This window comes from Corylus avellana, chromosome ca4 (assembly GCF_901000735.1).
Source record: "Corylus avellana chromosome ca4, CavTom2PMs-1.0".
NCBI lineage: Eukaryota > Viridiplantae > Streptophyta > Magnoliopsida > Fagales > Betulaceae > Corylus > Corylus avellana.
In genome coordinates this window covers 9,399,396-9,412,697 of record NC_081544.1, presented here as the reverse complement: position 1 = coordinate 9,412,697, position 13,302 = coordinate 9,399,396, and the positions used below count along the sequence as shown (strand labels likewise).

At 38.3% G+C, this 13,302-nt stretch overlaps 1 pseudogene; it reads right to left on the bottom strand.

Moving 5' to 3' along the window:
- Positions 1–343: 343 nt before the first annotated feature.
- Positions 344–11,226, bottom strand: LOC132178012 (phytosulfokine receptor 1-like; annotated as a pseudogene).
- Between the last annotated feature and the right edge of the window lie 2,076 nt (positions 11,227–13,302).

The window sequence follows — 13,302 nt, the reverse complement described above, 5'->3', positions numbered from 1 at the left end:
ACTCCTACCGGAATGTCCCATGATCGGCTGCCCTCGATGTACAGGGGGTTGATTGGAAGGCCCGACCAGTGGGTCAACTGGCCTATCCCTGGAAGGGGAGGTAGTACAAGCCTCATGACAAGTGGCCACGGGTTCACCTGATTCCCGAGGTCGCACTTCCAAAGGCACTATGTGGAGGGGAGTAGCCTCCATTGTAGGAATAGGCTCTGACGCCTCGCTCAAACCACGAGGAGGACCAAAACTTATCAGCACAGAATCAGACCAAAGGGAGGACAATACATCCAGGAGGTCTTGTGACTTGTCTGCCCATCCTTTCGAAACCCGACGACTTGGAGGCTGGGCGCTATCCCTTCGAAGTAGATGTCACATTCGTATACTGCTTCCCCGAAGAGGTGACATTCTTGTGCACTCGACTCTTCTTGCTCGGGGCCCGAGTAGGCGACTTCGAAACCGCCTTGTCACCAGTTGGGTTAGATCTCTTAGGGTTCCCCTGACGATCCCAGACAACTTTACCCTCTGGAATCTGGTACCCCAAGCACTCCCGAAGAGCGGAATCATTAACGATACTACCAAAAAGCTTCCGATCTGCATTCTCGGGGAGCTGAGAAAACTCCAAGATGTGGTTAACCCGGCTTTGCTGCTCTGGGCTCAATACAGGGCACTCTTTCCATACGGCAGAAAGGGAAGTAAGAACGTATGGGGAAGGATAAAGGAAAAAGAGGAATAACTAAAAACACTTACAGCTTTCTCGAAAGACTGCCCACTCCCGGGGAACAGAATGTTGAACGGGTAAAACCTCGGACACCAACGCCTCCCAAGTCCTAGATATGTAAAAAAACTGCTCCGTCCATTGTTTATTGTTGGAGAAAGTTTTCCCGAGCTCGATAAACTGGTTCTTCTCGCAAACCATAACGGTAACCGTTTTGGAAGTGGGATAAAAATGGGGCATAAATATATTAAAAAATTCAGGGATCAACAAGGTCTTGCCCAGGAACATAGAAGGCCACAACAGAGGGGTGGCCATGAAATAGCGCTAGCAGTTCGGCATAAGTGGTGCAGGAGCTACCCCCAAGAAAGACAACATTTCTCTCACTATAGGAGAAAAGGGCAGATGAACTCCCGCCATGAACATAAGTTCAAGAACGCAGATTTCCGCGGGACCTCCGACCATTCCAGTTGAGCCATCTGGAAAATGCAACGAAACCAATGAGGGTATATCATAGATATGATGGAGTACCCTCTCATCCTCCACCGAGAAGTAGGATCTTTGCCAGCGTTCAAAATCTAAACGCAAAGATGAAGGAGACCCTTCGCCAATCGGATGTGCACTGGCTGAAGAATTGGCCGAATGACGAACCAAAGGAATCTCTGATGGTTGCTCATCAGTGATTTCGTCAACTTGAATTGGAAGCTTCTGAGAGGACACGACAACTGGAAAAATCAAAGGCTCTAAGGTTTGGGAAACAGAGGGAAATCTAGAAGGCTTGAACAACAAAGATCGGTGATGAAACCTTTATAGGGAGGAAAACTCGGACAAGGTGCAAGGCATTCAATGCAAGAACATCATAAGCCTGCAATCACGCTTGAACTGAAGAGACTTGAGCCAACTCTCCCTTCGAAAAATGCAACCCTAAGCACCGATTAACACATCAAAATTCGTTTCGTCAGCTTTTGAATCACATTTATTGGAACTCGTGGACAAGCAACTGCGCATTTACATGAATAAGGACAAAAGATTTGAAAACCATAAAGATTGCAACAAATCTCGGAATATACGGGACACGCGAATGTTAGGTTCCATAAATGGTTAAGACACCAAGAAAAACTGCTACAAGGAACCGGGCATGAAAAGACACTTGAACGGTCCAACCAATAGAAGATCAAAGGTTTGAATTCTCTCCTCCCGAAATCTCGGCAGAAGGAATTCGGGGGGTAACTATTACACATAAACTCGGCGCCTCCCACAGGTCATCCCAAACCCACGAGCCAAGGGCCCATGAGCCTAAGAAGGCCCGGTACCTCCAAATGGACCTGCCCAAGGTGCTCGATGCAAAACAGTGAATACTTCGTTGTCCCATGCACTCCCGGGCAGCCAAAACCCAAGCATAGGGTCACTATAAACCTCCCGTGCTTAACATCCAGATACATAGGCAACCCGCGCCTGGCTAATTAGTCGGGATGGTTATCATCCTGCTCTTAAAGCCTGCTCGCAAGTACAGCCAATCCTCGGATCAACGTATGTAACGGTCTCCAATCAGTCATAAAGAGAAGGAGCGCAAGCATTAACCCTTCAAGCCGTTATGACCAGATACCGGATCTTCTGCCCGGCCATCACAACCACCTCCGCATGCTCAACTATAAAAGGCCTCATTCCGAAGGTATGAGGGACCACGAATTCGTATACTAGATTTATACACATACTGATTTAAGCATCGGAGGGGGAACCGCCGGCCAACACTCGCCGCTAGGCCTGGGTATCGGTCAAAACAGTCCGGTTTTGGCTCTTATCGGTTATTTACCGATAATTTTCAGTTAAACGGTTTATCAACCGAGACCGGACCAATAAGAATTTTAACCGACATTATCGGTTATAACGGTACACGGTTAAACGGTTCGGTTAACCGATTTAACCGTGGGCTTTATATTGATTTATTTTGTTTGGCAAAAAATGAGTTTTTTTTTTTTTTTACTTTTGAGAGCCCAAATACTTTTTGTTGGGCTAAAATAACTGATTAAAAATGAGTTGTTTTAGGGCCCAAATTCTTTTTGTTGGGACCCAAATATTTGTTTTTTTGACTAAAAATTGAAGCTTTTTTATATTGATCCACCACAACTTTTTTTTTTTCTTTTTTTTTTTTTATATTATAAAATACATTTTTCCAAAGCAAATGGACTAATTAACATAATGAATGCTAACTAGACTAACAAAACTAGTTAATGAAAAATGCTTTCACCAAAGGCAAAGAAATCCCATCCAATGCCATCACTAAAAAAAAAGTCAAACTTACCCAATCCCAAATTAAGATAAGGTTACATAGGTATATATATAATCCAAAAACTACATCGTTTTGGCATCCCTACTTAATGGTTTATATCGGTTAAATGGTTAACCGATATGAAATTTATAATCGGACCGAACCGAACCGAGAAGCATACCGGTATAAAAAATTTAACAGATAAAGATATTGGTATATCGGTTACGGTTAATATCGGTTCGGTCGAAACCGGTACACGACCGGTAATCGGTAACCGGTTAATCTGCCCACCCCTACCCGACGAAACCTCTTAACGTGTGCTTCGTTTTGCAGATTTGCCACAAGACTTACAGGAAGATTACTCACAAGAAGCACAGCTTGAAGACTCAGATCACCTTGGATTCACCATGCCGGAAACTGTATCAACAGCTGTAAAGACCCTCCCAACAAAAAACATCGATCATGGCATGGGTTTTTTTTTTTTTTTTTTTTTTTAATTAACTTATCACAGCCGAGTTTGAGTCCCTCAAAAAGGACATAATATATTCTCTCCTTTTCTTTTTCTTTTTTTGTCATATTTTTCTTTTGTGTGAGTAAAATTTAGGTGTACAAGAATTTTGGGTTTGGATTTTTTTTTTTTTTCACTACTCTTTGTAAATCTTTTGATGGTAGAAGTCCCTCTTGGTCATTTACGGTTGTCGATGTATACTTATTAAGCTGCACTACATAAATTTTAGTGTCATACGTGTTTGACATATTTTTTATTCTTTTTTTTTTTTTTTTTTTTTTTTTCTAAACACATAGGGAAAAGGGTACAAGTGATCGAAAAATCGAAAAGGGATGGGATCCCCTACAACAAACCCAAACACGAAAATTAACAGTGCAAGTAAACGGAACAACGAAGGAAATGGGCTAAATAAATAGCCCGGTCCTCTCAAAGGGGTTGCATAAAGCGGTTTTAAAAGCAAAATGAGTACATGAAGGATCATAAACCTCAAGAGGTTCATAAACCCTAATTACAGGTGTAAGAACCTCAAAAGGTCAAAACCCAACTATACCCCCAGCAAAGAACACAATCAACCACCTGAAGGTAGTCAATGCAAGAACATCGCTGGGAAATTTTTTTTGTTGTCATAACAAATATGCTCATACCATTTTCACCTAATCATAATCATGCCCCTTTATAAACACCTTTTCCCAACCCCTCATTCTAGAACAATTCTACAAGTCACTCTTGTATCTTTCTTGTGTCACTCTAAGAATGAGGTGACTTTTAAAATTACCATTTGATCAAAACTCAATAGTAATCAATCACAAGACCAACGGTGATTTTAGAAGACATGAGTCGCTCATTCAAAGTTATAATACCATATAAAATTTGATAATTCAATGTAATTACTGTCTTGTGTTTTTCATTGATACATGCTAAATTTATACACATTCTTTGGAGAGATTACAAAGGGAAAATATTATACAAAATCAATGAGATTGCTATAAATAAAAGTGATTGATGGTTTTCCTTTCTTGTTGAGCACTAGTCGTTGGGCTGATTTGGTTTGCTGTAAATGTTGGATTTTCTTTGCCTTTGTTGAGGATGTAGCCGTTACTTGAGGTTCCATATGAGGAGTGTAGTCTTGCAGTTCACGTACTTGCCTTGTGGAGAATATAGACTTTGCTTTAGTTGCCATGTGAGGAGTTGTGGACTTAATGGTGTTTGTTTCATTAGCATTTACCCAACCAATATCCAATTGTAGTTGTTTTTATTTTATTTTATTGGTACCCAGATTGAAATGAGGTTTCTATTGCATTTTTTGAGATAGAAGATTTACATATACGAATTTTAAAGATTGAAAACTGAAAAAATATTAATTAATATAACCTCAAGCAGATACATGGCAACTTTTTAAACCATAAGAAGACAGCTCTGACTCGACCCCAAGCTTTCTTCTTATAGAGACAACTCTGAAGTACCTCTAACGTCCAATTCTAGTTACTGCATTCTTCCTTTTTTTAGGCTTGGAAAGCACCCATCCAGACATGAAGCAACAGGTGACACTAAGAACAAAACTTGTTGCAGCTCCAATTCCAAATTCCAAACCAAAGATGTTCATCTTTTTCTCTCTTAATGAATGAGAAGGAGGCTGTTCAGGCTCACAAGTACACTGTGAGTTACAAAGACCAATGTTTCCCACAAAGTTTGTATTTGGGAAAGTATCAAACTGACTTCCTTGAGGGATTTCTCCACACAGCTGATTATATGATACATTGAAAGCCGACAGGAAGCTAAGATTAACAAAGGAACGAGGTATTTCTCCTGATAGCTTATTCTGGGACAAGTCCAGTACCTCTAAGCTTGACATCCCAGATAAATTATCTGGAACAGGTCCTGACAGGTTATTGTCTTTCAGGGTGAAGACATGGAGACTTCTCAAATTCCCAAAACCTTGCCAGATTGGCCCTTGGAGCATGTTGTAACTAAGTTCTAAAGTTGGTCGAAGGCCCGAAATCTGCTTATACCTCAAGCTTTGCCCACCTTGTCTATTTATTGAAAGCTGAGAACTTGAAACAGGCTCTTGAAGTGAGATAGTCCCAGTTATGAGGCTCTGTAGAAGGGTCAAGCTCTTTGGTATCTCCCCTTTGAAAGAGTTATTTGACAAATCCAAGTAGAAAAGAGATTCAAATTTTCCAAACCAAGATGGAATGGTTCCACCCAAATGATTCCATGATAAATCCAACAACTGCAATTTATGGCAACTACTCAACCATTGTGGGATTGAACCTCTGAGTTTACAATTGCCAAGAATTAGACTAATGAGGCTTTTGAATTGCAGATTCGCATCAGCGGGCATTTCTTCATCAAGAAAGTTCATCGAAAGGACTAGCATACTTAAGTTTCTACAGTGTTGCAAAATCCCAAGAGTTGATGATATATTAACAAGGCTGGTGTTTGAGACTGAGAAATGCGTTAGGGCCCGAAGATTCTTGAAACCTTTGGGAAGTTCATTATTAAGGTTGTTGCGAGCAGATTAAGTACAGTCAATCTTTGACAGAAGGATAGACTCTCTGGAATTGGACCGTGGAACAGATTAGAGCCAAGATCCAGGGAGACAAGATTTTTCATTGCAGAACAGTTGAGGTTGATGGGACCCCTTAGAGAGTTGTTGTTCAAATTTAGCATTTGAAGTGATGGGGAGTTCACCAACGAAGTTGGCAAACGGCCAGAAAATAGATTTGAATTGACTGAGAAATGCTCAAGCCTTCTAAGGCTCCCAAAAACATCTAGAAGATCTCCAGAAAACATATTAGAGGAGATATCCAGTTTCACAAGGTTAGAGAGGTTACCAATTCCATTATTCAGCAGCCTAGATATCCAATTATCTTGAAGATGCATGAAAAACGCTATGCCGACTCCAAAAACTTGTTTATCACAATTTATGCGGAATTAATATTATGAAGCAATAAACAATTCAATCACCCAAAATATATAAAGCAATAAAGAGGCAGACACAGATATTTTGGTGACGAAGAGGAAACCTTTTAGAAACCGATCTAAAAGTAAAACCTCTCCGGGGCAGCCAAACCCAGGAAATCACTATCAAAAGATTATCCAGAGATTACAGACACTAGGAACACTTACAACCCTTTGCAAGACCTTGGCTCTGTAAGATCGACAAGCCTACAACTCGTCTCCTTACTCACAATCTTCTTCAACGTGATTCTCCTTTACCGGACCCTTCCGATAGACTTCTCAATCGTAGATTTATCAAAGGAATAACTAAAACTCTAAGAGATTCAATTTAACGCTCACCACATATGATCTCTCTTAGCACAGCCTCCGACGAACTCTCTGGGGGTGAAAATTCGTACTTCTCTCTTCTATAATGATGTATATATACCCCCGACAAAACCCTAGACCTAACCCACTTAAAATCACGTTTTTGGGCCTAAAACTTACGGGGTGTCCGGACATGTTAATGGGCGGTCCGGACACGGCTTTGCGGAGCAAGATTTTAGTTTCTGGAAATGAGGTCCGGACCCGGGGAATTGCGGTCCGGACCTGGCCTGTCCAGTCTTGATCAACAGCTCCGATCGATAGGCGTTTGTGGTCCGATTGAGCTGAAATTTTGCAGGAACGTTCATAACACATGAATCTACATTATGAACGGCGGAGATTGGATTCTGAGTATTCTATATCAGTGTTGAGACGTGAACAGTAGCATCTGCATTTTGGAACTGAATTAAGCCAACACAAGAACTAACAAACTCCCCCTTTGGCAATTCAGTGACAAAACCAAAATGCCGAGCCAATTCCATCATCTCCCCATATTTACTCCCCCTTTTTGTCACAGAATGACAAAAGGTCTTCATGTTTCCTGAAACACTTCACAAAATACATCAAGGCATATGTGGAATAAGAAGACATAAATAAAACTCATGATAAAAAAATGACGTAGAATGCGTGGTTATAAAGAAACATCAGCAAAACTCCCCTTCAATGTATGACTCAATTAACAACAGGAAACTGGAAATGCAAAGCATGTTTCTCCCCCTTAAAAGTTAAATGAACACACATGATAACACATCAATGACTCATGTATTGCACAATGAATATCCAAACATGCTCCAAATATGCAAAATATACATGAGACTAGAAATGGCTAGAAACTCATATTGCTTAACCCAAGCCAAGAAAATGTTCCATTCAACCTATGCTTGTGTGGTGTGTGGGTAAGCCACCCAAAAAGAAAAATTTTCAATTTACAAAATGAGGAGAAAGTTTCACCACCATGAGGTTTTGACAAGTATATCAAATCAAAAGTCAAACCTTATCATACTAGGGCCTAGCCACTCTCATCCTATACAATTCTCTTTGTAAAATATTTTGCACAAGTTTGACACAGTGAAATAAATTCCTTTTGGAATATGATCTTTTGATTTTATTTGTTTCACTATTTTGTTTATTTTTTTCTTTGAGAAAGTGTCATTAAACTTTTGGTGCTTATCACAACAGAGAAAGCATGAATTTTTAAGCCCTAGGTTCAACTAGCATATGGTCAATTTGAAAAATATGACTAGTCAAAAACCTCATATGGCTACTTAACAGACCTCACAAATAAAGTGAAACAAAACCTCAATTTAAGCTTAAATGTGCACAAAAGATAAGGCATGGGAAAAATGTACCACATAAGCTCAGGCTTTAGGTAACCACAAAAACAAGTCCATTGACACAAATTTTCATCTCATGCATATTAAGAACATTCCAAGACGTAAGGAATTAAATCCATAAAAAACAACATGAAAAATTAATGGACTATCTAGGTGCATAAGATAAAAGAAAGAAAATGAAACAATCAAAGTAACATATTTTTGTCTTTTTGAAATTTTTCACAAAAGAAATGCACACACAAAAAAAATGCAAAACAAAGAAAAATGCAATGCTAAACAAAACAACATGCTTGAACTGAGATTACAACAGGCAAGACATGAATGTCCTTTAGCATTAAACTTTCATCACATCTTATAGGTCCCACTACAAAATAATGATTTGGTTTAATAACTACTTCTAGGTCTTCACAAGACATTACACATTCCTGAACATTTGATTAGCAAGTAGACAAAAATCTTGGTGGTCCGCACACAACATCTCATTTATAAGCTTTTCAAAGATCATGATATATGAATTTCTTGAAAAATCCTTTATGAATATGCCTCAAAACATGAATCTCAAAACAATCATGTATATACTCTTCATACAGAAAGTGTAACAACAAAAACAATGCAGTGCATAAACAATAAAGCAAAAAAAAAAAAAATGCAAAGCAATGAAAAATAACACGCTCTAGGATATTCAAAAATAAGCAAAACAATCAATCCTAGGCATGTTATTGACTCACCTAACTTTAGGTGAGATCACTACCACTCCCCCTCAATGGGTGAATGGTATAATCCTTCCTAACCCAAACCTTCTTGAATAAAGGTGTAGAGACGTGAACATTTTCAAACTTGTCTACTCTAGACACACCTCCCATCATCATTACCAAACCCTCATAATGTTTTCTAGAAACAGAATTTTTATTTTTATGCACATGAGGTTTCAATTTAAAACAGTTTGGTCGAATGTGACCAACTTTTCCACAATGATGACAAGTAGGGATAAACCTTTTAGGAGGTAGATTCCTAGGAGGATGGACGACTCTAAATTTAGGGTAAGATACATAAGGTTCAATATGAATTTTCTTAACTTTCTTACCTTGTGAGGTCGAGGCAGCTTCTGTTTTTCTTTTAACCACATAGTCTTCTACTTTTTCTGATTTAACAAATATTATCTCGGAAGTAGAATCATTGTTAGAAGACAAAGCAACATGACAATCAAAACTTAACTCAGATTTATCACAATCAGAATTCTGAGTATGTAACATATTCTCAAGGGAATTGCTAGAGAATTTTTTCAATTGAGTTTCTGACCCTTTTAATTTATTCTCTAACAAATCAACTTTAGATCCTAAAACAGAATTTTCAGATTTTAAAGAATCAATTAAAGCATGTGATTCAGACAATTTAGTAACAATAGATTCATTCACATGCTTAAGATCTTGAAACTCCCCCACAACATTTGTGTATTGATGTCTCAAAAGAGTGAATTTTTCCAATAAATTGTTGAAGGAGTTTATAAGATCATATTCCCCTTGAGAAGTATTCATAGCAAACAGGAGTCAACAGATCTCACTCAAGAATTTAATCCAAATAGAGTGAACCCGCTCTGATACCAATTGAAAAACGCTATGCCGACTCCAAAAACTTGTTTATCACAATTTATGCGGAATTAATATTATGAAGCAATAAACAATTCAATCACCCAAAATATATAAAGCAATAAAGAGGCAGACACAGATATTTTGGTTACGAAGAGGAAACCTTTTAGAAACCGATCTAAAAGTAAAACCTCTCCGGGGCAGCCAAACCCAGGAAATCACTATCAAAAGATTATCCAGAGATTACAGACACTAGGAACACTTACAACCCTTTGCAAGACCTTGGCTCTGTAAGATCGACAAGCCTACAACTCGTCTCCTTGCTCACAATCTTCTTCAACGTGATTCTCCTTTACCGGACCCTTCCGATAGACTTCTCAACCGTAGATTTATCAAAGGAATAACTAAAACTCTAAGAGATTTAATTTAACGCTCACCACATATGATCTCTCTTAGCACAGCCTCCGACGAACTCTCTGGGGGTGAAAATTCGTACTTCTCTCTTCTATAATGATATATATATATACCCCCGACAAAACCCTAGACCTAACCCACTTAAAATCACGTTTTTGGGCCTAAAACTTACGGGGTGTCCGGACATGTTAATGGGCGGTCCGGGCACGGCTTTGCGGAGCAAGATTTCAGTTTCTGGAAATGAGGTCCGGACCCGGGGAATTGCGGTCCGGACCCGGCCTGTCCAGTCTTGATCAACAGCTCCGACAGATAGGCGTTTGTGGTCCGATTGAGCTGAAATTTTGCAGGGGCGTTCATAACACATGAATCTACATTATGAACGGTGAAGATTGGATTCTAAGCATTCTATATCAGTGTTTGAGATGTGAACAGTAGCATCTGCATTTTGGAACTGAATTAAGCCAACACAAGAACTAACAATGCAGTTCACTAAGATTTTGCAGTTGGAAGACACTCTCGGGCAAACTCCCTGATAAATTATTTTTATCAAAGGAGAGATAATGCAGAGAGGTACAATTTGCCAAATCTTTTGGAACTTCTCCAGAAAAATGGTTATTAGAGAAGTTAAGAACACGAATACCCGTAGATGTTCTACACATACCTGTGTTGATTGAACCAATAAGATCATTGTTGCTTACGTCTATGACCTCTAACTTCTGCAGTTGAAACAACTCAGCAGGAAGGGCACCGGTGAGATAGTTATAAGACAGGTTTAAAACTCTCAAGTGATGCAATTCTGCCAAGGATTCACATATCTTACCTGTAAGCCTTTGGTTACCAAGTTCCAAGCCAACTACCCTTGTGCCAGGAACAGTGGAACTATCACAAATGACACCACTCCAACTGCAGCAATCAGGGAAAGCTATGCTGTTCCACCCATCAACCATTGATTCCAAACAACTGGAGAAACCAGTCAGGGCTTTCGAGTCATTTAAATTGCATGTCAGGCTCTCAGATTTCAGGAGCCGAGGCTCCAAACTGAGAGCCAATACAGCAAAGTACAAACAAAAACCCCGGAAGGCCATTAACTCTAGATGGATGCGAGAAAAGATGCTGAAGTAAAATGCAATATATGCAATTCTAGCAATAGGGTTCAGTTTTTTTTTTTTTTTGGTTCCTTCATCTCATGATGTTTAGACCCATGCATTTGCTTATCATTTCCCCAGACTTTCATATGAAAACCCCATTACCTACTACTGTAGACCCATTGAAGGGACTTGCATTTTAAGAGCATTTACATTTATGTGCAGAAAATATTTAACTAAATATAAAATTTAGCTAAACAACACATTTGTTCTTGTTTATTTACCTACTTTTTCAAAGCAAGAAATTTAGCAGAATCATTGGGATTAACCCCCCTTAACAATGTGGTTTAGCTTCATTTCAAACAACTCATTTTTCTATGAGAAATACCGACCGACTATGAAAGTGTGAATACTAAACTAAGCATGCTCTCAGTACTCATGAACACTTCTAACTATACTATAAATCTTATAAAATTGATTTCAGTGTCATAGTCCATAGTTATCATTTGGTATAGAAGTCTACGGTTAAACGTCTCCTTAATGGCCAGAATCAGAGTTTTTCCAACCTATCAAAGGGCTCTTGACTCCCCCTCTTGTATATTGATTAGAAGAAGAAAAAAAATGGGGGGCTAAACTGTTAAATCACTGTTAATCTTAAAAGTTTAAGCAGATAAGAATAGGTAAATTTAATTATTTAATCAACATTTAACATAAACATGTAATTTTAATTGTTATAATCAAATTCTGAAATGGATTGGTGAACTATATGACTGCATTTTAACTACACACTACTGAACCCCAAAGAAAAAGAAATTAAAATTGTGTTTCCCCACAAAAAGTGACCATGAATTATGGAGAAACAGATCATTGGCGTGATGTAGCCCTTCCCTCTCTTTGGCTTCCTCCTCAGACTGGATGCTTAATTAAAGGGAAATTTTGATGTGGCTATCCGAGATAATTTTGCGGTGGCAGCTACAGTTATTAGTAATGCTTCAGGAAATATCATTCTAGCTGCTACTCAGAAGCTTCATTTTACTAATGTTCTCTTAGGTGAAGCCTCCGCTCCTCTCTCCTTGCCAATCAATTGGCTGTTTCTACTGGTTATGGTTGTTTTGCTTTGGAAGGGGACGCACTTCTGGTGATTCTTGCAGTGAATCAGTCTCATCTCTTCTCCACTTGGCAGTTTGCCTCTATTGTATCTAACATTACTCTTGATCTTTCTTTCATTTAAAGTTGGAGTGCTTTGAAAGTTTTTAGATATACCAATTTTCGTACACACTTTTTAGTTAAATGGACCGCTACTCAACTTGTGTTTGGTAGCATTCCTATAGAATCTTCCATTCCAATCAAGAGTGGAAAAGATCCACCTCAGTAACAATTTTCTCATTTCATTTAAAAAAAAAAATGAAGATCATTAGAAGAAATGGTAAGGGTGGCAATAATGCCGAATAATTGTCCTGATATTTAGCAATACTAGTTGCTGTAAAGTCCCTCCCAAAAAAAACATCATGGTATGGGTTTATGATGTAGAACGTGTTGTGACGGACCTAAATTGCACCTAGTCATGAGTCATCAGCTTATTTTGTAGTCATCTTCTTTGGCAAAAGAATTCGCAAGAGTCGCAATTTAATAAAAAATAAAAAATAAAAAATAAAAAAACTAATTTTCTAACCTTCTTACTTTTTATATCATATCAATTATTTTGTATTACTATTTAAACAAAAAAACTCTTTACAAAACAAAATTTTTTCACTTTTCTATTCAAAGACTTCAAAATTTCGATATACTTTATATTACATTAATCACAAACCCACTATACATGTCATTTACCAAACAGGGCCAAAGGATTTTTTTTTTTTTTTTTTTTTGTTCTTCTTCTTTAGTTTGAGTCCCTAAAAAAAAGACATAATATATTCTCTCCATTTTTTTTTTTGGACATATTTTTCTTTTGTGTGAGTAAAATTTAAGTGTGCGAGAATTTTGGGTTTTGAGTGGTTTTCATTTTCATTTTCATTGGTCTTTGTACTTCATTTTTTTATAGTAAAATCTTTTCTTGGTCATCTACGGTTGTTGATG